General features: G+C 43.3%; 1 protein-coding gene across 1 annotated transcript in view; it reads right to left on the bottom strand.

Annotated features, from left to right (window-relative positions):
* Positions 1-23,746, bottom strand: part of GALNT17 (polypeptide N-acetylgalactosaminyltransferase 17) — a 274,088-nt gene that overhangs the window by 121,371 nt on the left and 128,971 nt on the right. The window lies entirely within an intron of this gene.

Below are 23,746 nucleotides of genomic sequence, written 5' to 3'. Positions count from 1 at the left end.
ATTTCTCTCTCCCCATCCTCTGGAAACCTAACTATGTGGTGGCTTAGTTAATATGAGTTCATTGTTTTTCATTTGACTTTCAAAATATGCTGTGCAAATATCTGAGTAACAGTACCTCAAAAGGCAGAAAAAGGCAAAAAAAAAAAAAGGTGGTTTTTCCATACTCAACTTTCAAAGTCATTTTCTTTCTTTGTGAATTTTTAACAATATTAAGGTCAGTAAAACAAGACTTTTTTTAAGATGTGATGGTCCACGTATAAACAAACTCACTTTGTATAAACACATTAAAATACTTTATATTTACTTCTCAACCATGTAACTGGTCTTTTTTTTTATCTGAAATCTGAAGAATATTCCCTTCTTGCATGATAAGCTATAATCTAGGGCTTCTTCTGAATTCTGTATCATTGTTCTGGAATGTAACCAAGATTTTCAGTGGTGAACACAAAACACCGCAGGACCCTAAAGTACAAAAGAGAGCAGTGTAGACTTAGGAAGCAGTGCTTGGGTGAGTAGAGAGTCATGTAGGGCACATACACTAGGGTTCTGGCATGTCCGTACTCTACATGCCTAAGCAAAGCCTCATTGTCTACACTGCTGTTTATACCCACGTTAGCTGTGCAGGCAGTATCTGTCCTCTACATGCCACCATAAGTGTAGACCTAGCCATAGGCACAGATGGGGATGCATCACTGTGATCCAGGAACCTCATGATGCCCACAGGCAGAGAGTACAGGCGGTGTGTAGAGTTTTACAGGGTTGGATATATACATGAATAATTCACTCAAGGGTGGCATATGAGGTCTCTACCGAGACCAGTAGCTCCTTGGTGATCATACTCAGTGTGAAATGTGCGTATGATTATATTTAAGGAGTTATGTGTTTACACTGAAAATTATGTTCTTAAGGCAGGTAACCAGGCAGCGTCACGTCCTAGACAGGTTCCTTTCAAGCAGGAAGTAACAGATGCTTATTTCCCTGTCTGGTCATGTGTTCTGGCTACTGTGTCTCACAACTGATGTCTATTTACATTCTGAGCAGGACACTGATAAAAACATTACAAAATCAACAAGAAAGGGAAGCCACAGAGAAGGGGGAATCAGCAGGGGGTGTCCTGTTTATGAAAAAGAACAAAGGACTGTTCTGATACATTTGAGGGTGCAGACACCCCGAATATTTCACCCTGGAGGGAAGCTGACAGTGTGATTTGTCTTGAACGAATCACAGCCAAGCCTGGCTGTAAAATGCTGGAAAGACTTTGGGGGAGCTTTGCTGTATAAGACATGAAAGTATCTAGTTGAGTAAGTTTAGATTCCAGAGTGCGTATTATGATTTTATTTGATATGTAATCATTTATTTCCAATACTTCTATTTGCTATCACTTGAATCGCTGTACTTTGTTAAATAAACTCTTACTTGTTTTCACTACAGACATATCTAAGTGCTGTATGTTAAGAGGAACTGAGGTGTAACTGGTAAGCTGGGGTGTCCTGCTTCTTTGGAAGCAGCGAATCTGTGAACACTGCGTGCAGTGGACCAGAGGCTGGATATTCCAGGGAGATAATCAGAGGCTGGGTGATGGAGTATGCTTATCACTAACCTGTAGTGAGAGAGCGGGGCCTGTGTAAGCCTAGAGGGAGTGTTTGTGTTTCCCATGGCCAGTGGAGATGGGGAGTTGACCCGCAGCAAGCAAAGAGAAGGGTTCTTCATGCTAAGGGCAGGCAGTAGCAAGATGCCTCCAGACCGTGAGTATCCCTGGGAAGCCTCACAATCACTCCCGGTGGAATTTAAAGCTGTCTCTACCTAATGCAAACTTGAGAGAGGGAAGCCGCCGCAGCAGTGGCTGCCCTCCATCAGGTTCAATCTCTTGCTGAGTTACAGGGAGGCAAGTGGGCAGAGGCTTCGTTTTATCTCTTCCTGCACTAGCCCAAGAAACTGACCCTGACTGTCAGACATTCCCAGGAAAGCATAGAATTTATTCTGTTACTTAGATTACACTAGATTGCGTATGAAAGCTGTGAAGTTCTCCCTTATGGAGTATTTTCACCTTGCTAATCCTAACAGGGAATTTAAGACTCACAACATTTGCCTATTAAAAACATCCCTGTACAATTGTTGACGTTTCTTGCTGCAAACATCTGGAGATATTTCTCTTTGAATTTTCGGTCCTCCTAATTCCATCTGGAAAATGAGCCATGACACATGAGCCATTTGCAATGCACTGCAACTATGACATCAGTCAAATTTCCATGGTAACACTCCCTCCCTCTCCCTCCCTAGTTATAGACATGCATTCCCTACAGAGTTAGGTTGCAGGCACAGATCATTATATTTAATCTGAACAAATGTGTAGCTGAGTTGACTTCTAGTTCATGAAACTGCATAAGAAATTAAATTACACTCACTGTTTCCTTCTCCTGAGTCCCAGTGTCATTACTCGCAGCGTTGTGCCATTATTTGCTGGCATTTTGCATCAGTACATAATGATCCAATATTAGATAATGTTAAGATGCAAAAACCATTCAAAACACCAGACAGCAATTTTCTGCTCAGTTTCCCAGTTTAACCTGAATTGATGTTACATTGCAAGTTTGGATGGGGTTGGACTACTCTCATAATAATAGCATCTTGGGCAGCTGTAGTCACTTGCATATGGCCCTTTGGATATTGGCCTTGATAGTGCAATTAAGAGGCAAGGAAGAAGAGAACTTAATTCCAAGATTTATCCTAATCAATAGTAAAAGACCCCTGTTAAATCTCTATTGACATTTACTGTGATTTATAAATACCTGCTTTGCTTATAACACATTTTTGAGTTTAACTTTAAATCTCTCCATTCCCAATAATAATGTGTGGTTCAACTGTCAACAGGCATGGCAGGGTCCCATATTCATGTCTCCCAGTGATTTGCAAGTTAAAAGATTTTTTTCCTAACTATCAGCTTGGCAAATTCAGTCTTTCCATCTCAGAGACCATCACCAGAAATCATGGATCTGCAGGACCAATGACGACTTCAGTGATACCTATGCAACCCCATTAACCTTAACTGGGTTTGAACAGGTCACAGAGGACACAATCGGAAAACAATAGAGTTGTACAGGTGGAAATGAGGGTACCATTTGTCCTGTAGTCAAACCAAAGGATAGCTTGGAGAATTGCCTATCCTTCCTGGACAGTCCTTATAGTTTTCCTATAACTCCTGAATAGCACATAGATGTGAAGAGAGAGAGAAAGATGTAATTTTATCTACAAGAACAAAGTGGGACCTACTTTAACGGTACTGAATTACTGAGGCCTAAATCTCGACCTCCACATCCAGTCTGAGTACCCAGCTTGAGCAGATGAAGGGAAGAAGGGGAATTACTTCCCCCAAGCCATGAATCCAGATTTAGGAGCCACTCTATCATCAGTCCTACGGGCAAAGTAGCCTCCACGCACAATTATATGCTCCAAACTCCCCCTGTCCCACAGCAGTGTCAGGTGGGAGACTGCGCATGACTTTGCACAGCACAGGGGATGCATGCTCTTCCACATTCTCTTGTACGGAGCAGCCCACCAAATACTGCTGCCAAGAAGCCCTTGAGAAGGAGCTTGAATTTAAACCTCTAAAACATTTAAATTACTGATCCATATAGCACTTGATAAAACAACTGTTCTGTGGGAAACTTTGAAACACTTGTGCCTCGCATGAGAAGAGTCTTCAGAAAGATTTACATGAAACAGCCAAATGAAGGATGATGGCGGACGGGAAACTGGCATATGGGAAGATAAACATAATAGAAATGGAATGATTTAACATTTCATCCACCCCTATCTAAATTCAGCTTGTGGACACTTTTGCGTGTGTGCACATGTGTGCATGCGTGTGATATAATCTCTTATACTGGATACCTGAAGATGGTATTTTCTGCATTATTAGCCAAGTAAAGATGAAGCAGAATAAATCACTTTCATGTCTGGGTGGTCCATTTTGGTCCAAATTAAGTCTCATCAAAGTAATTGGAGTGAAACTGGGATTTGTGCGTTTTAGTCTGGGGTTCCCAAACTTGGTTCGTGGCTTGTTCAGGTAAGCCCCTGGCGGGCCATGACATGCTTTGTTTACCTGAGTGTCCGCAGGTACAGCTGCTTGCAGCTCGCAACCGCTTTCCGCAGTTCCCATTGGCCAGAAATGGTGAACTGTGGCCACTGGGAGCTGTGAGTGGCCGTACCTGCAGACACTCAGGTAAACAAAACATCTTGCGGCTCACCAGGGGCTTACCCTGAACAAGCTGCGAACCAAGTTTGGGAACCTCTGGTCTAAGTTTTAGATCCATTACCTATTTCTTTGATATTCTAATTGGCATATTTTATGCCTTGCTCCATTTCAAAGCTTTGTAAAGGGCAGGTGCACAGGATTAGGGTTCTAAGGATATCACAGTGACAAATAAAATCCATTTGGAAAGAGTAAGATTAAAAGTAAAAAAAAATAAGGTTTTCTGCATCTATCATTATATGAACCAAGTTTGGTTTAAATTGATCATTTTAGGATGATTTGAGTCATTGGTTAGTATGATCAAATGCTCAGGAAAGAATCTGCCTCACCTTAGATGTATGCTTGTAGCACAGCATAATGTCCAATTTTCTTGTAAAGGGCTTAGTCAAGTGAACCTGTCGCAGTTTGAAGTGCTGCCACGGAGACAGACAGGGGCAAGATAATACCTGACATGGTGTGTATTTACATTTTAATGAGCCATCCTCCTGTGACATCACTGATTAGTCTCTTGGATGGCATGCCATGAGTTGCATGGAGGTAACAGTATCACAACCTGCTAAGCACATATTTTCAGGCTTAACTCAATTTTCATTTTAGCTTTGCAGTTTGCCTTTAATAAAACATTTTTTCCATTAGAATAAACAATTGTGGTGTGCTGTTCATTCAAGCATATGAAATTGAAAATGTTTTATATAAGTAATTGCACATACTGCAGTGCTAGTGGGGCATGGCACCATAGGAAGACTTCTGGAAGCATTTATCTATGTTTGGTTCGAGTTTGGGGAAGATGCAGTTAGAGGTGGTCAACATTTTAAATCAAAACATTTTTAAAGTGAAAAAAAACTAATCAAAATGAAAGTTCCAACAGACAAGATTTGGCAGTGTGGGGTCAAAAAAACTTAAAACTCACAAAACAAAGTATTTTTATTTTTTTGGTAACCAAAAACTTTCAGCTGAAAACTTTTAAAGAAAAATTTCACCAATTTTTGTTTTTACTAAAAAAGGTGGGAATAAAAAAGTTTACTGACCAACTCAATTTAAGTTGGCTTTTATTCCCCTCTCTTTAATTATTATGATCCTGGTTACTGAAGAAAAATACAACTTCTATTAGTGCTGCTTAATAATTATAACTTATTATTTGTATTACTGTAACACCTAAAGACCTGATTGAGATCATGGCCTCATTGATACCACAATACCTAGCCCAAGTCCTGACGAGTTTATGGCCCTGACTCAGTGAAATATTTTGGCACATGCCTTCCATTAAGCATGCGGTGATCCCATTTAAGGCTATTCTTGCACTCCAAGTCAGCCAGGCACTTACATACTTTGCTGAATGGAAGCTGAAACAGATGAGCAAGGAAAGGTGAAAGAAAGAAATTATCATCATCCTAATTCTGAAGATGGGAAACTGAAGTGCCAAGGGATGAAGGCTAGCTTTGCAAAACTGATAACATTATTTTTAAAAATTATATCACCTGTGGGCAAAATGATCACTCCATATCTAGCCTTTCAGTCCTCGTTCTCAAAGGAACCTGCACACCGCCTTCAAAAGTTGAGCCTGAGAACTTAAATGCAAAACTCTGCCACATGGACTGTACTAAATCCAAAACTCATGGACTTAATACAGACTCTGGATTTATGGCTAATTACAATAATCTGTAACCCACTAACCCTCCTTTGCCTCATGACTGTAGAGGTGTAAACTGCCCACTTTCCCTCAAAGGGTGTCTTGCACCTGGAATGGTCTCTTGTTAACTCTGTTTCATCTGTGACACTCTGAGTACCTTTCCAAGACCTGAAGAAGAGCTCTTTGTAAGCTCAAAAGCTTGTCTTTTTCACCAACAGAAGTTGGTCCAATGAAACATATTATTACCTCACCTGCCTTACCTCTCTAGATTTGCAAAGGTATTTTGGCATCAGGCATCTAGAGGTTGGCAGGTGCCTAACATGCTTAGGTGCTTCTGAAAATCCCATCAGGCACCTCTGTGACGTCTTTAGGCACCTAAATACCTTTGTCAATCTAGCCCTAGGTGACTATTAAGTGATGAGTTATGCGTTGATATTGGTAAATAACTTTTCCCATGATGCTGTTACTCAAACTTTTCAACCCCAATAAAAGCCAACAATTTGGGCAAATGTGTCAGCAAATGAAGCTCAGAATCAGCCAAAGCAAAGGATAACAGACCAGAAATGCTTATCAGTCTAAAGAAAAAAAAAAAAGCCAAATTTGCTGTTAATGTCTGCTCCAAGCAAGCATAATTCTTTTACATCCAAATAAACTGTGGCACATAGGAGTACAGTAATAGTATATTAGTGCAATGATGCATGTGACCCAATATAAGAACATTAGGCTCAAGACACTAACTAGCAGCTCACCAAAATATTTAGATATAAATATCTTTGAATTATTTATTAAGTGCAGATACTGAATTTAAATACAAAACCAAGTCAAGAGGGGATTGGATGGTTGATATGAATGTGTGATCTGATCTCCTCACGTGCTTTTGATCTTCATTGAGAACATAATCTTATTTTGTACTTTAAAAAAAATATGATGATGCTGCAGTAGTTTATTTCTATGCTAGGCTCTATTTCACTGACATTTAAAAAAAGCTGCTGTATAAAAAGAAAAATTTGGTCCTAGGCGTCCTGCAGTTCCTTGACAAAGCCAATCATTAATCAGGAGGGGAAAAGAATGTTTGCAGGGAAAAGCAGTCATATTACATTGTCTTGCAATGAGGCTATTTCTTGCTAAAATGGAAAATGTGCTTCTATCATACATTCCTCCAAACAAGGCAGTCCACAAAAGCTACTTGATTTTTGTCACTATTCCCAGGGAGATATTGGCATCTACGTATTTTACTGAATGCAGTATTGAGTTATCCTTGTTTTGGTGCTCTGTGCATTTTGGACATGTAGATGCTATCCTTGTTTAGTGTTTCCTGGTGCTGTGGTCCAGTTAACTGTTACTCCTTTACTACATTTTAACTGCTGAATGCTCAAGTGATTTTTCTTTGTGATGACTGAACTAATCCATCCCAAGATCAGCTGGAATAATCAGCTTCTGGCTTGCAGTAAGCCAGCTATCTGCTTCCCCAATCTCACTATTTATGTTTCAATAATAACTAAAATCTCTCTTTTCCCTCACTTCTCCCTTCAGTTTTGGATCATCCTTCATCAAGGGCCTGATTTCTTAACATTAACTAATACTTGATGTTGTGTGCATCTCTCACTCTTTCCACAACCATAACTTCGTAGCACAGCTACATTCCACTGGAACAATTAAACTGTTGAGCAATAGGGAGGAGGGACCTCGCAACTGCAGGAGACAAAACTTTAATGGGGGGAGGTGGCCTGGACCTGAACCATGGAACTCATTGACACATGAAATAAGGACAAATACTAACCTTGTTGCATTCAGAGCTGAATGGAAAACCCAGTTTCCCCCCCCGCCAGGCTTCTCCAAAAGAGTGCCCTCACTTTCATATATATACAATATACTACATTCTCACACACACACACGTGTCAAAAAATGTCAACCAATCAAAAAGGACGGGGAAAAAAAGAGAATTGCATCAGCTTGAACTTGGGTTGATAGATTAGAATTTATTTCTTTCCTTCAGTGTTCCTTTCCTTCCCTGAGACAGAGAAAAATGCATAAGACCTCTTTTCTCAACGCAGAAGTTGTTTGCAACTATACACAGAAAAATGAGGGGGGAAAACATATACCAAAACTGCTCTGTCACTCCAGGTTCCACTTTAGAGTGAATCAACACACACTTTTCAAGCTCATTTATCAACAGGCTCTGGTGCCAATTTATTTGGCATCTTCCATTTTGAGCTTCCTACAACAGGCAACTGGATGCAGTGTATGCGCATGTTTAATTAATTAATTGTACCCATTGAATTAGTATCTCAGAACAGGCTTGCTCTGTCAAGTTCCATCCTTTCCTGTCTTCAGATGCAAGCAGCCCACGGAACCACAGCCAAACAAAATTCTCTATTAACTGCTAATATAATAATAATGGTCTATATCCCCAAGCCCTTTACTCACTTCTAAGCCATTAGCTGTGTGTTGGGTTGTTCCAAAACACTTGTGATCTGTGGAGTAGTTCAGATGCAAATACAAAAATTGCACCTAGGACCAGTCTCTAATTCCAAAAAGTGAATGGTCACTAGAGTAGAGACAGAGACTTTCAAATTTTCTCATTCACTCAGCACCGTGCAAAGGTCATAGCTGACACTCTGGGCAGCACGTGACATGGCTTCCAGACATATTGTTTTCGCTCACTTTTCACACTTCATGGGAGATGTGTGCCTTGGACACTAAGCAACTAGTTTTAGTATTAGAAAGAAAAGAAAAGACAACAACCAAACTTCTTTCCTCTTTTTTTAAAAAAGCAGGAAGCTGAAATCCCATGTGGAAAACATATTTGTGAAGAATCTCAGCAGAGCACCTGGAAACCTGTCGGATGTTCTTTTCTCTCCAAGGCTGGACCTGACAAGAACATCTATTTTAAATAGCAAACGAGATAGAAGGCAATTATACAGTGCCCATTTGTGAAATTGATTGATGGCGTTTCTAATTAAATGGGAAAACAGGGGCAGAGTGGTGGTGGTGGGGAAACAGATTATTTCCCGTTCTAATGTCAATCCATTGGTTAGGAAAAGAAAGAACTCTTTAGAAACACTGATAGCTGGTGACTTTATTCCAGGGCTGCCCGGGGGGGGGGGGGCAAGTGGGGCAATTTGCCCCAGACCCTGGGCTCTGCAGGGGCCCCCACAAGAACGGCCGAGGCTCCCTCCCGGGCCCCAGCCCAACCCACCGCGCCTCTGCCCCTCTCCTGGAGCCTCAGTGCACCCAGGAGCATCCCTGGACAGCGCTGCAGCGTGGCTCTCGGGGGCCCCTGAGCTCCGCCCCACTCAGAGGCGCGTGACAAGGGGGCGGGGCTGCAAGCTCCAGACTGAGCTCAGCTCCCTCCGCTCGGCCCAGAGCTCGCAGCCCCACCCCCTGACCACATGGCTCTGAGTGGGGCAGAGCTCAGGGGCCCCACCGGAGTCACGCAGCAGCTGTCGAGCAAGGCTCCTGGATGCGCTGAGATTCCGGGTGAGGGGGGAGCCGGGGGTAAGGGGCCTGGGCCGGGGGGGGTTGGCAGGCTAAGTGGCAGGAAGTCCCAGGGATAGTCAGGGCACAGGGAGGGGGCAGAGGTTGGGGGGTGGTCAGGGAATAGAAGGGTTGGATCGTGGGCATTCCGGGGGTCTGTCAGGGCTCAGAGGGGGGTAGATAGGGGACAGGGAGCAGGGGTGGGGTCCCTGGGTGGTGGTTGGGGGTGGGGTCTCTGGGGGAAAGTGAGGGGACAAGGAGCAGGACGGGTCGGGGATTCTGACGGGGGGGCAGTCAGCGGGCAGGAAGTGGGTGGGGGTCAGATAGGGGGCAGGGCCAGGCTGTTTGGGAGGCACAGCCTTCCCTGCCCTAAAGCTCATTCAGCAGTTTGAGGCTTGCAGAAGAGCCAAGCTGTTAGTTTTTCCATTAGGGCTACCATCCCTTTCACTTCTCAAATGCCAAATTATAGTATATATTTAATTTCAGTGCCATAGGGAGATTCATGTCAGGGGAGGGTAGCTTCCTTTAAAATTAGCCACTGGAGGAGGGATCACATGAGAAGAGCAATATCCTTCCCAACCCTACCAAGGGAGACCTCCCTCCTCTGCATTCCCTGAGGCTTCAAAGGAGTTAATTCAGTGGTTCTCAAACTTTTATACTGGTGACCCCTTTCACATAGTACGACCCCCCCTTATAAATTAAAAACACTTTTTTATATATTTAACACTATTATAAATGCTGGCGGCAAAGCAGGGTTTGAGGTGGAGGCTGACAGCTTGCGACCCCCAGTAATAACCTTGTGACCCCCTGAGAGATCCTGACCCCCAGTTTGAGAACCCCTGGGTTAATTTAATTTTAGCACCCTGTGTTCATTCACATGCATGTGCTATTTTGAGCATTTCAGTTTTCACAACATAGGCTCATCCCAGATTCTGGAACAAGCTCAAATGCTCAGTTCGTGAAGTATGTACATAAGTTATACTAAAGACAAACCCACAGTAACCGTCTCCACTTTCTGAGGGACCCTATGGAGCCAGTCTCTAGGAAACAGATAAATGCATGGAGGTTAAGTCCATTAATGGCTATTAGCCAGGATGGGTAAGGAATGGTGTCCCTAGCCTCTGAGGGTGGAGATGGATGGCAGAAGAGAGATCACTTGATCATCACCTGTTAGGTTTACTCCCTTTGGGGCACTTGGCATTGGCCATTGTCGGTAGACAGGATACTAGGTTGGATGGACCTTTGGTTTGATCCAGTATGGCTGTTCTTATGTTCTAACCTAAATGAACCCAAAGTTATGGAGACAGATATGAGTCAAGGAAGCCAGCAGAGTATTAGAAACCTGGAAAAATCTCTGACTGGATGGGCTTGGGCGTTTGGTCACAAGCTGAGGTGGTTCAAAAGTTTTGGATTTTTTTTAAGCAGAATTTTTTATTGTTTCTTCAAACAATCAAACACAGCAAGCAGCAAATATTTGACCACACACTTCTGAAACCCCAAACCATATTCAGGTTTTGGCAGACTAATTTCAGCTTTTCAATTAAAAACCCACAACAAATTTTGAAGGAAAGCAGACATTGTCCGTGATTTTTTTCTGCCTTTTAAAAACCCCTAGTTTACAATCCAGAAGAAGTTTTGACGGAAAATATTTGTCCAACCCTTTTAATGACCTTTAGTGCCTTTTCGCACTAGCTGATGCTGAGAACCAGTAATACCTTGTAAAGAAGTTTTCTCAAAACTGGGTTTGTGCTGAAATGCAGAAGGTTTATTTTTCCCAGGGCTGCCCATGGGTGCAGAGCAAGTGGGGCAATTTGTGTTGGGCCCCGCAGGGGCCCCCACGAGAATATAGTATTGTACAGTATTGCAAATTTTTTTATGCAAGGGGCCCCTGAAATTGCTTTGCCCCAGGACCCCTAAATCCTCTGGGCAGCCCTGCTTTATTCTCATTTTCTAGTCAATGGACCTGTTGAAAATGAAGACAGAACTTTCAGATCTTGCTGCACCAGCCCAAGAGATTCACAGCCATTTCCTTAAATATTTTATGTAATTTCTTTCTGAATGATTTGACTTGAAAGGAAAACAGAAATAAAGCGGAGGCACTAAACTGAGGTTACAATTGCTGAGTCATCAACTAGTGCGTGGTAAATGTCACCACAAAAGGACTGTGCTGGGTAAATTCAGAAGTTGTACCATGTTTTTTTCTACTGCCAGCAGACTGCACGGCATGCAGTAAAGATGGATGAAAGACGGTTGGGTAGGGAGATACCATGGAACCAGACACCTCAGTGAAAACACAAGGGATTACAGAACTGCAGGAGATGCAGATGGAAAAGCCCATGTGAGTCCAACCTCTTGCAGGACAGCTTTCTCCTGAGTGATGAACAGATGCAACAAAGTTCTGCATGCATCCTTTGTCAGCACATGGCTAATCCCATTGGCTTCAATGGGAGTATACACCATGCACCATAAATTTAAGAATGTGTGTAAAAGGATTGGGACCTATTTTATAGCACCCTCCTCCTACCAGACCAGGTTTTACTCTTGCTGAACGAGCTCCTTCCTGGGTTAGTTCTAGCTGAGCTTACTCAAGGAATCCAGGGAAGCTGTTCCCAGCAGGTTTAGTTGTTTTATTTTAAGCCGTCTCAGCAAACCAACCAAAACCTTGCAGACTCTTCCCTCAAAGTCTGTGCAGGCCAAACAGTCCCTTCCCCAGGTCTGTCCCTCACAGCAGTAACCTAAATTTCTTGGCTCTTATGTCATAAACAGATAGCTAAGGGTTAATGTCTCTTTCACCTAAAGCACCTGACCAGAGGACCAATCAGGAAACCGGATTTTTTCAACTTTGGGTGGAGGGAATTGAGTGTCTAAGGTCTTTGTTTTCTGGCTGCCTGCTTTCTCTGAGCTTTGGAGAAGTAGTTCTACTTTCTAGTCTTCTGTTTCTAAGTGTAAGGACAAAGAGATCAGATAGTAAGTTCTATGGTTTCTTTTCTTTGGTATTTGCATGAATATAAGTGCTGGAGTGCTTTGATTTGTATTCTTTTTGAATAAGGCTGTTTATTCAATATTCTTTTAAGCAATTGACCCTGTGTTGTATCATCTATATACAGAGAGAACATTTGTACTTATTTTTCTTTCTTTTTATATAAAGCTTTCTTTTAAGACCTGTTGGAGTTTTTCTTTACTTCAGGGAAATTGAGTCTGTACTCACCAGGGAATTGGTGGGAGGAAGAAATCAAGGGGAGATCTGTGTGTTGGATTGCTAGCCTGATGTTGCATTCCCTCTGGGGGAATAGGAAAGTACTTTTTGTTTCCAGGATTGGGAACAGAGAGGGAGATTCACTCTGTTTGGATTCACAGAGCTGGTGTCTGTGTATCTCTCCAGGAGCACCTGGAGGGGGGAAGGGAAAAAGGATTATTTCCCTTTGTTGTGAGACTCAAGGGATTTGGGTCTTGGGGTCCCCAGGGAAGGTTTTTCAGAGGGACCAGAGTGCCCCAAAACACTCTAATTTTTTGGGTGGTGGCAGCAGGTACCAGGTCCAAGCTGGTAACTAAGCTTGGAGGTTTTCATGCTAACCCCCATATGTTGGACGCTAAGGTCCAAATCTGGGACTAAGGTTATTACATGAGTGGCAGCTGGTGGGAGACAGAATCCAGAAGCCAGTAGAAATATTATATTTTTCTTTTCTCTGCTAAGGGCTTTTTAGCAGAGAGAAGCAGTTGGTTTTAAAAGGGAACCAGAGAGAATTTTTTTTTTCTGCTCTCTCTCGCAGTTTGTGGCTTGCATGTTAAGCGAGAAGCCATTAAGAAACTGTTGAGGGTCTTTTGTCATGCAATAGCCCTCCCATTAGGAGGCAAGTACCGGCACTTATATGCATGCAAATAAAGTGGTTTTTCTGGTTTCCCTTCATTGAACATTAGCTAGAGAGAGAAAAGGAAAATTAGCTAAAGGCACTGTTGCTAGGCAGACTTCAGGAGGCAACAGAGAACCTGCAGTTCAGAAGATAAACACCGGAGGGCACCCCAACACCAGAAAACAGGAATCATGACTTCTAAGGCAAAAATTGCGGCCGAAGAACAAATCAAAGAAGCTGAACACAGGCGACAGATGGAGATGAAAGAAAGAGAAGAACAAATCAAAGAGGCAGCACACAAAAGAAAACTAGAAGAAGAAGAGGTGGCCCACCGCCGAGAAATGGAAAAGCACCGCCGAGAAATGGAAAAGCACCAAAAAGAAATGGAAAAACAACAAAAAGAGAATGAAGAGAAGGAAAAACAGAGAAAACATGAACTGGAATTGGCAAAAGCTGGGCTGCATGTGCCAGCCAACCCTAACAACCCGGCGCCAAATATTGCTCCACAGCACAGGAAATTTCCCACCTACAAGGCAGGTGATGACACCGAGGCCTTCTTGGAAAATTTTGAAAGAGCCTGTCTTGGGTACAGCATTCCCGAAGACCAGTACATGGTAGAATTGAGGTCACAGCTCAGTGGACCTTTAGCAGAGGTGGCAGCTGAAATGCCTAAGCACCAAATGAATGACTATAAACTTTTTCAAACCAAGGCCAGATACAGGATGGGGATAACCCCAGATCATGCCCGTCGGCGTTTCAGAAACCAAAAGTGGAAACCAGAGGAGTCATTTCCCAAACACGCCTACTACATTGCAAAAAACTATGAGGCCTGGCTAACAGGAAACAACATTCAAACCTTGGAAGAACTGAACCTCCTCATACAAATGGAGCAGTTCTTGGATGGTGTTCCTGAAGACATCACACGGTACATACAAGATGGACACCCCAAGAATATCGCTGAGGCGGGGGAGATTGGAGCCAAATGGATGGAACTGGCAGAAAGCAAGAAAGCTACTGTCAAGGGGAACGATTACCCCAGGGGGCACACAGACCATAAACCCTACAACCGAGGACAGCCAAAGACCCCACATACCACCCAAGTAAAGCCACAGATACCCTACCCTTCAACCTCACCAGTCTCCAGTAACTCACCTCGGCCCAGTGACCCATCAGATGGAAGATGCTTTAAGTGTAATGAACTGGGACATATCAAGGCCAACTGTCCCAAGAACACCATGCGAGTGCAATTCATTACACCACCATCACACCAAAGATCCCCAGGCCCGGATGCCTCTCAAATACCCTTGGAGCGAAGGGAAAATTTGAGAGTGGGCGGAAAGAAGGTTACTGCGTGGAGAGACACGGGGGCACAAGTGTCAGCTATCCACCAATCCTTCGTTGACCCCAAATTCATCAACCCAAAGGCCAAAGTTACAATTTACCCCTTCATGTCACAAGCTGTAGACTTGCCTACAGCTCAACTGCCTGTCCAGTACAAAGGCTGGTCAGGAATGTGGACTTTTGCAGTCTATGACAATTATCCTATCCCCATGCTACTGGGGGAAGACTTGGCCAACCAGGTGAGGCGGGCCAAGAGAGTGGGAATGGTTACACGTAGCCAAACCAGGCAAGCTTCCAGACCCATTCCTGTTCCTGAACCGTCCACAGAGGCCCCGTCTGTGTTACCAGAGACCCAGACAGAGGTAGAGGACCCGGATTCCATGCCTACCACTGAAACAGCCACAGCATCTCCAGTCCCAGGCCCGGAACTGGAACAGCAACCAGCACCAGCAAGTGCAACTACATCTTCAAACTCAACGCCAGAGGGCGCCAGCGAGCCAAAACTGGCAGAAGCACAAGACAGCCATACCCAAAAGGCTCAGGGTTAATGTCTCTTTCACCTAAAGCACCTGACCAGAGGACCAATCAGGAAACCGGATTTTTTCAACTTTGGGTGGAGGGAATTGAGTGTCTAAGGTCTTTGTTTTCTGGCTGCCTGCTTTCTCTGAGCTTTGGAGAAGTAGTTCTACTTTCTAGTCTTCTGTTTCTAAGTGTAAGGACAAAGAGATCAGATAGTAAGTTCTATGGTTTCTTTTCTTTGGTATTTGCATGAATATAAGTGCTGGAGTGCTTTGATTTGTATTCTTTTTGAATAAGGCTGTTTATTCAATATTCTTTTAAGCAATTGACCCTGTGTTGTATCATCTATATACAGAGAGAACATTTGTACTTATTTTTCTTTCTTTTTATATAAAGCTTTCTTTTAAGACCTGTTGGAGTTTTTCTTTACTTCAGGGAAATTGAGTCTGTACTCACCAGGGAATTGGTGGGAGGAAGAAATCAAGGGGAGATCTGTGTGTTGGATTGCTAGCCTGATGTTGCATTCCCTCTGGGGGAATAGGAAAGTACTTTTTGTTTCCAGGATTGGGAACAGAGAGGGAGATTCACTCTGTTTGGATTCACAGAGCTGGTGTCTGTGTATCTCTCCAGGAGCACCTGGAGGGGGGAAGGGAAAAAGGATTATTTCCCTTTGTTGTGAGACTCAAGGGATTTGGGTCTTGGGGTCCCCAGGGAAGGTTTTTCAGAGGGACCAGAGTGCCCCAAAACACTCTAATTTTTTGGGTGGTGGCAGCAGGTACCAGGTCCAAGCTGGTAACTAAGCTTGGAGGTTTTCATGCTAACCCCCATATGTTGGACGCTAAGGTCCAAATCTGGGACTAAGGTTATTACATCTTACCACAGAGCCTCAGCAATAAAAGACTCCGCACAGTCTCCCTCTGTCTGTTTGGTTTCTGGAACAAATCATCTCTGCAGTAGCCCCAGCAGCAGTCCGTTCGGAGCCTGGGACCCAGCCCCAGAGCATTCTAGTCCTCCAGCTCCTATTGTCCTCTTTTCTAAAGGTTTCTAGTTTTCTCAGATGCAGTGGGTGGGGCTAATCAGCCAGCTAGTCAGCTACAAGTCTTTGACTCCCAAGCAATGATATATCTGGTAAATACTTTGCTCAGTGAGGCTTGACCACTGTGGGATTAAGAAGTTATAGAACAAAGTACAGGATGAGGGCCTCATCAGAGCAAAAGCTAAGGACAAACATGATGTCTGATAAGGCTATGGTATGGGAGTGTACCTCAGCGCTCTTAAGTGTTGGGGATCCCCATACGTTAATTACTTTAACATGGGATGGCAGGCTTTAACTAGTCAAGCAACTGATGCATGCAGGAATTAAGCAGAACAGAGTGTGTGCTATTAAGAGACAAATATGAACAACTGTAACCTTATCACCCATTAGTAAGAATTTGTCTCTCTCAAAAGCGGATTGTCTACAGGGCACTTGGGAACTAAAACAGGTGTAGGACTCAAAACATAGCATCTGAAATCACATATGGTGAGCAGTGAGGAAGCAGGGCGTGTCATAATATACTCAATGTTGAGTGCTGTGCTATTCATCATGCTTGAGGGAAAAAAAATAGGACTCAGCCCCCTAATAAAATATTGAGGATCAAAAGCCATCATGTTGTTCTAATGCCAGTCCTGTGGCATTGGAATATTAAATGGACAGGGGGAGATTCAGAATTCATAAATGCCTTGTCGGCTACTTGCTCTTTCTATTCAGAGCCTACGCAGTTAACATGCCGTTCCTCTAGATGAGATAATTTTGTGGTATTTACTGGAAAGAGATTTGTTGTGGATAATCAAAAATGCAATTAACATTTGTTGGAGCATGTTTTCATTTACATATGAATGGATACCATCAGCAAAAATATCCTACAACCCTTAGGTGTTTTTTTTTTTTTTGCTTTTAAGGACCCGCTAAGTGCTCTGCTTTATCAGGCTTTCTCAAGGGTACCAGCTAGTTGCACGGAAGGTAGCCAGATGCCAGTCTCTCCTTTTTGGGAAAAAGATGACTCTGTAATAAAAAAAAAAATAGCTGAATTCTTCCTAATGTCTTTCCAAAATACAGCTCCTGCTGGTGCAGCCTGAAATGCATTCCTTGCAAGATTCTGTTAAATGTTTGGATTGTTTTGATGTGTGACCTATAGGCAAAAATGCTGGCAACAAGGACTCTATGTTCCAAAGTTCAGAAATTTGTCTCTTTCAAAGCTCAGTTCATTTTCAGTCATGAGACCAGTGCATGGCCCATAGGGCATAGCAACAGTGCTTTGCAGGAGCCTCCACTTGCCCTCAATAATAGCAATTTCGATAGCTGTTGCTAGAGACAACCTTAAATTCATTTTAAAATGAAAACTTTTAGTTTGATTTGATTTAAAGCATTGCGCCTGACAGGGGAGACATGTCTGAGTCTTCCGCTGACGGCAACTTACTCTGAAAAAGCCTGCAGCTTGACCATCTTTCATGTATATCTGGCCCGTCAGGGGAGTGACTCTTGTGTCAACTACCACTACTACTCAGCCTAAGGACATCTTACTATACAGTGTTATCTTCTCCCTTTACTAGCTAACAGGCAAACTTTTAGCTTATTAACTGTCTTTCCATATAACTGAGATGCTCAAGATCCTATATATTTGTTTTCTCAACTGCTGATCCAAAGCAATCAGGCAGGCATCGGTTCAGATTTACTGCTGCAATGAACTACGAGGGGAACTCAGAAGAGGAAAGTGTTGGAGACCATCTGGACTTTAAATAAACAGATTCAGAAGTGCTACTGCTTAATTCTTGGATTAGACCAATAGCTTCACTGTCACCTTTACTGGAATATGCTTCATATACCTGCTCCTTGAACGGGTTCATCCACTAGTAAGAACTGTTTAACAAAGAGAGCTCCCTAGAATCCATATGGCTAGGGGAACTACAGGCCAGTCGGCCTCACCTCAATCCTTGGAAAAATCATGGAGCAGCTCCTCAAGGAATCAATTCTGAAGCACTTTGAGGAGAGGAAAGTGATCAGGAACAATCAGCATGGATTCACCAAGGGAAAGTTATGCCTGACTAACCTAATTGCCATCTATGACGAGATAACTGGCTCTGTGGATGAGGGGAAAGCAGTGGATGTGTTATTCCTTGACTGTAGGAAAGCTTTTAACACGGTCTCCCACAGTATTCTTGCCAGCAAATTAAAGAAATATGGGCTGGATGAATGGACTATAAGGTGAATAGAAAGCTGGCTAGCTCACCAGGCTGAGTGGGTAGTGATCAATGGCTCCATATCTAGTTGACAGTTGGTATCAAGTGGAGTGCCCCAAGGATTGGTCCTGGGGCCGGTTTTGTTCAATATCTTCATTAATGATCTGGAGGATGGCGTGGTCAGCACCCTCAGCAAGTTTGCAGATGACACTAAACTTGGAGGAGTGGTAGATATGCTGGAGGTTAGGGATAGCATACAGAGGGACCTAGACAAATTAGAGGATTGGGCCAAAAGAAATCTGATGAGGGTCAACAAGGACAAGTACAGAGTCCTGCACTTAGGATGGAAGAATCCCCTTCACTGTTACAGACTAGGGACCGAATGACTAGGCAGCAGTTCTGCAGAAAAGGACCTAGCGGTTACAGGGAGGAGAAGCTGAATATGAGACAACAGGGTGCCCCTGTTGCCAAGAAGGCTAACAGCATTTTGGGCTGTATAAATAGGGGCATTGTCAGCAGATCGAGGGATGTGATCATTCCCCTCTATTCGACATTGGTGAGGCCTCATTTAGAGTACTGTGTCCAGTTTTGGGTCCCACACTACAAGAAGGATGTGGAAAAATTGGAAAGACTCCAGCGGAGGGCAACAAAAATGATGAGGGGGCTGGAGCACATGACTTATGAGGAAAGGCTGAGGGAACTGGGATTGTTTAGTCTGCAGAAGAGAAGAATGAGGGGGGATTTGATAGCTGCTTTCAGCTATCTGAAAGAGGGTTACAAAGAGCATGGATCTAGACTGTTCTCAGTGGTACCGGATGACAGAACAAGGAGTAATGGTCTCAAGTTGCAGTGGGGGAGGTTGAGGTTGGATATTAGGAAAAACTTTCACTAGGAGGGTGGTAAAACACTGGAATGGGTTACCTAGGGAGGTGGTGGAATCTCCTTCCTTAGAGGTTTTCAAGGTCAGGCTTGACAAAGCCCTGCCTGGGATGATTTAGTTGGGGATTGGTCCTGCTTTGAGTAAGGGTTGGACTAGATGACCTCCTGAGGTCACTTCCAACCCTGATATTCTATTATTCTATGATTCTAGTAGAAGGCTACAAAGTGAGGCCAATTGGTGAAAGAAAATATTTTCGCTGGGAAAAAAAATAGTATTTTCTTTTACTAGCTGAGTACTATTGAACAAGAGACCCAGAGAAGTGACATGTACAGCAGCTGCTGCTTCTCAGGATCCTAGGTCAGTTTTTGATGTTAAAAGTTTTAAAGCAGGCAAAATGTATAAAGTCGTAAGTACTGTGTTGGTGTCCTTGATGAAAAGATTTGGTGGTCTCAGTTCAGTTCCTTCACAAAAATAACCCCAAAAACCCAGTAGCACTATTAGCACGAGTCTGAGTAGAGAGGCCAGAGACTGAATGGTCCATGTATACAGAGCTATTCTTTTATCTCTAATGGTAATCTCTCCAGAAATACAAAGAGGCAGGGAGGGGCTAAATTTTCAGAAATAAGATTAAGGTACTTATGTGCTCTCAAGTAACTTTCTGGGTGAGCAATGACAACTTTTGCATGAGCAACGACAAAATTGTCTTCCTGTAGCATTTCTCATTTGAAGATTTCAAAGCACTCTGGAAATTTTAATTAAGCCTCTAACAGTCCCTGGAAAGTAGGTAACAATTACTTTTCCTTGTTTTACCAATGAGGACACTGGGGAAGACAGAGGTTTAGTGACTTGCCACAGTCATATATGGATTTATTGGCAGCACTGGGATTAGAACTGAAGTCTCCTGAATCCCAGTCTCTGTGCTATAAGGACAACTCCTGCTACCTTCCAGTGACCCATTTTGTCCATAAAAATGTGTAAGCTGTGTGAGTACATTTTACAGGCACAATGTAGGTACTTGTTTCAAAACTTAGCTCAATTCAGACAAGCAAATACAGAGACCAGAAGAGTTAGGTACACCGGGCAAAACTGGGCCAATACAGTTTGTAGACACTCCAACATTCCTGTATAGAGGCAGCATGGAGCATTCAGGGAGCAAACACTTATTTCTCCCACAGATAGCTATGATAATAAGGATCTTTTAATTTAAACTATGTCTATTTATGCACCATTGAGTGAAAAAGACAGTCGATTAAAGTGCACATAAAAGGAAATCATAGCCCTTAGCACTCACTCTCAAACATTCCCTTTTAAGTCCCTTTGATGAAGGGCTGCTATATTTTGTCACTAAGTGCAATCGACTCTATTATCGCTTCTTTGCTTTGAACACCCACCTCAGAAGTCATTAAATACTTGGCTTCTTAATGAGAATAGATTATTCTTAGCCAATAAATCATTTAAATGTCACCTGCTAAAATAAAAAAGAAATTCAAAGCCCAATTCACCCCCCCAGTATATTTTCCCTCAGTTTATGATTTAAAACTAGAAGACATTAGTATAATCAATCAAATATAGCTTTTCTCCTAGGGGAAGTGTGAACAGACCACAGAAGAGGCTCAGTTTGGCTTTGATTTACACATCCACTTTATGGACAACTTAGAAGCAATTCTTTCAGCATGACACAAATTTAGTATATTTCTCTTGACCTGATTTGTTTTGTTTGTTTAATTATTATTGAGAATATTTATTGTTATTTATCTTCCATTTATTTGGTAACTTTTATCCCAAAGGCTTTACAAATTATGGGCCAAGTCCTGCTTGCCTTATTTCTCCAAGTAACTTTGACTTCAGTGGGGCTACTTATGTGACTGAGGCCTGGTCTACACTTACAAGTTTTATTGGTATAATTAGGGAGGTAATAATTTTTTACTGCAATAATTACACCAGTAAAAGCCCTAATCTGGGCAGTTATACTGGTGTAAAAGTGACTTATACTGGCATAGTTATTTCCCTTCCCAAATGGGAATAAACTATATAGGTAGAAGCACTTTTTTATACCAATATAACTGTGTTCATGCTAGAAGGATTGGACTGCTTTACCTATACCAGGTACAACTTTCATGGGCAGACAAGCCCTAAAGGTTACTTGTATTGGGCCCAGTTTTAAAGCCTTCAAGACAGGTGTCTGCTGACCTCAATGGGAGCTTTGCTTCAGTAACGACTAGCAGACTTGGACCTACCAATTCAGCAAAGCAGTTATACACAAGCTTAAGTCCCACTGAATTCAATGGCACTTAAGCATGTGTCTGAAATTGACCATATGATTAAGTCCTTTGCTGAATAGGGATGAATTTAAGCACATGCTTCCCTGGTTTGCTGAACTGCAGTCTGAGAGAGGAATCACTTCACTCACTGTAGAAATGCTGTCACCTCTGGGGTGAACATGCCAGCTATTTAACACCCTACCTAGCACCTTAGAACGAATTCACCCCCACCCCCCAATCTCTGCCTAAGGCCTTGTCTACACCACAAAGTTGCAGCGCTGGTGAGGGGGTTACAGCGCTGCAACTTAGGAGGTGTACACATCTGCACGGCATTACCAGCACTGCAACTCCCTGTTTGCAGCGCTGGCCGTACACCCGGTCGAACCTCGGGTGTAGAGGATCCAGCGCTGGTGATCCAGCGCTGGTCATCAGGTGTAGACACTCACCAGCGTTTTTCTTGACCTCCGTGGAATAAGCAGGTATCCCAGCATACCTGAGGAAGCCTCTCTGGTAATCAAGCAGGTCTCCTTCCCCACGGTTTGCTCTCGCGTTCCCGAACCCCCCCGCAAGCAGGTCTCCTTCCCCGCGGTGTGCTCTCGCGTTCCCCGAAACCCCCCGCAAGCAGGTCTCCTTCCCCGCGGTTTGCAGGGGGGTTCGGGGAACGCGAGAGCACACCGCGGGGGAGCAGGTCTCCTTCCCCACGGTGTGCTCTCGCGTTCCCCGAAACCCACCGCAAGCAGGTTTCCTTCCCCGCGGTTTGCAGGGGGGGTTCGGGGAACGCGAGAGCAAACCGCGAGGAAGCAGGTCTCCTTCCCTGCGGTGTGCTCTTGCGTTCCCCGAACCCCCCTGCAAGCAGGTCTCCTTCCCCGCGGTTAGCTCTCGCGTTCCCGAACCCCCCTTGAAGCCGCCCAACAGCGCTGCAGTGTGGCCACATCTAACACCACTTGCAGCGCTGGTTGCTGTAAGTGTGGCCACTCTGCAGCGCTGGCCCTATACAGCTGTACTAATACAGCTGTAACAACCAGCGCTGCAAAATTGTAGATGTAGACATACCCTATGAATGTTTTGTCAAAAGAGGCATGCAGGAGATGCCTTTCTTGAGACTGATTTAAGAAGACCTCGTTGTCCATTATCTCTGTAGCTTTTTAATCTTGGTTAGTTTATGTCAGAATCTCTGTCATTCCTACACCTGTGCTGACATACAGACAACGTATGAGACCCTGAACCAAAGACCACTGATAGTCTTTCCACTAACTCCAGTGGGTACTGGATCAGGCCCTTGGCTTCCAAGTAGATCCACTTGCAGCTGTCATTCCTAATCGCAACAGCAGCCTGAGAAAAGAGGAAAATCTTTGAAACAAAATATAGCATTGACACTCCTGAAAAGGATATATTGTTTTTCATCCCATAGGTCTATTACTAATATCCCCTTCTATTAATTAAAAGGAACACGTACACCGAGTCACAGGCCCAATATTTCAGTGATGAAGGGCGTTTAGCTCTTCAGGCAATTAGACAAATCTGTTAATCTTATTAAACAGATAACATTACAAATGATCAGATGCTCCTTTTCCTGACACCTTGCACTAAATTCTGCAACATTAAAATGACCAGGCACAGAATTCTTTATAAAATGTATGACAGACAGACAATCAAAGCTGTGATAGCCTTCAGCTATCCAAACCTCACACAGTTTCCTCTGCCTCAGGGAATCTCTGCAAAGTTTGGCAGCTTAAAGTATCCCTCTGAAGAGTAAAGTCACCTTGTATAAATAATGTGTGTGTGTTGGGGGGTAGGGGGGGTATTCTTGCTCAGTTCTCTAGTCAAAATAAGTCGTTAGCCATTTTCTCTCATTTAAAAATCAATTTAAAATTAAAATCAAGAAAATCAACTAGGTTGTGTTTTTCATATAGCTTGTACTGTCATTGCAAAGCTGATCACTGAAAGATAAATCCAACATAACGGGACGTGAAAGCTTCCTGTAAAATAAAATACTTTGAAGGTGGTAAAAAAAATTAATAACCATGGTTTAACCTTGGGGTGGGCAAAAAAAGTAAGATCCTAACCCAAACCTGCCTGTCCTGTGAGCTGAAACCAGACCAAACCTGTTTTGAGTTTAAAAAAAAAAAAATCAGTTCACTTCTTCCTACCCCCCCCCCCCCACCATTATTTTTTATTTTCATATGCCTCTCTTCTGCTTCGTTCCAGCCAGGGTCAAGTTCTGAAATACATTAAAAAAGAATGACCTAGCCGTATGACTGGTCCATTTGGAAACCAGAATCACTGGAAATCACATGAAATAAGGCTCTCATATGA

Source organism: Gopherus flavomarginatus, chromosome 19, assembly GCF_025201925.1.
Source record: "Gopherus flavomarginatus isolate rGopFla2 chromosome 19, rGopFla2.mat.asm, whole genome shotgun sequence".
In the NCBI taxonomy this organism is placed as follows: Eukaryota; Metazoa; Chordata; order Testudines; family Testudinidae; genus Gopherus; species Gopherus flavomarginatus.
Note: the sequence above shows the minus strand (reverse complement) of the source record. Positions and strands in the feature narration are given on the sequence as shown.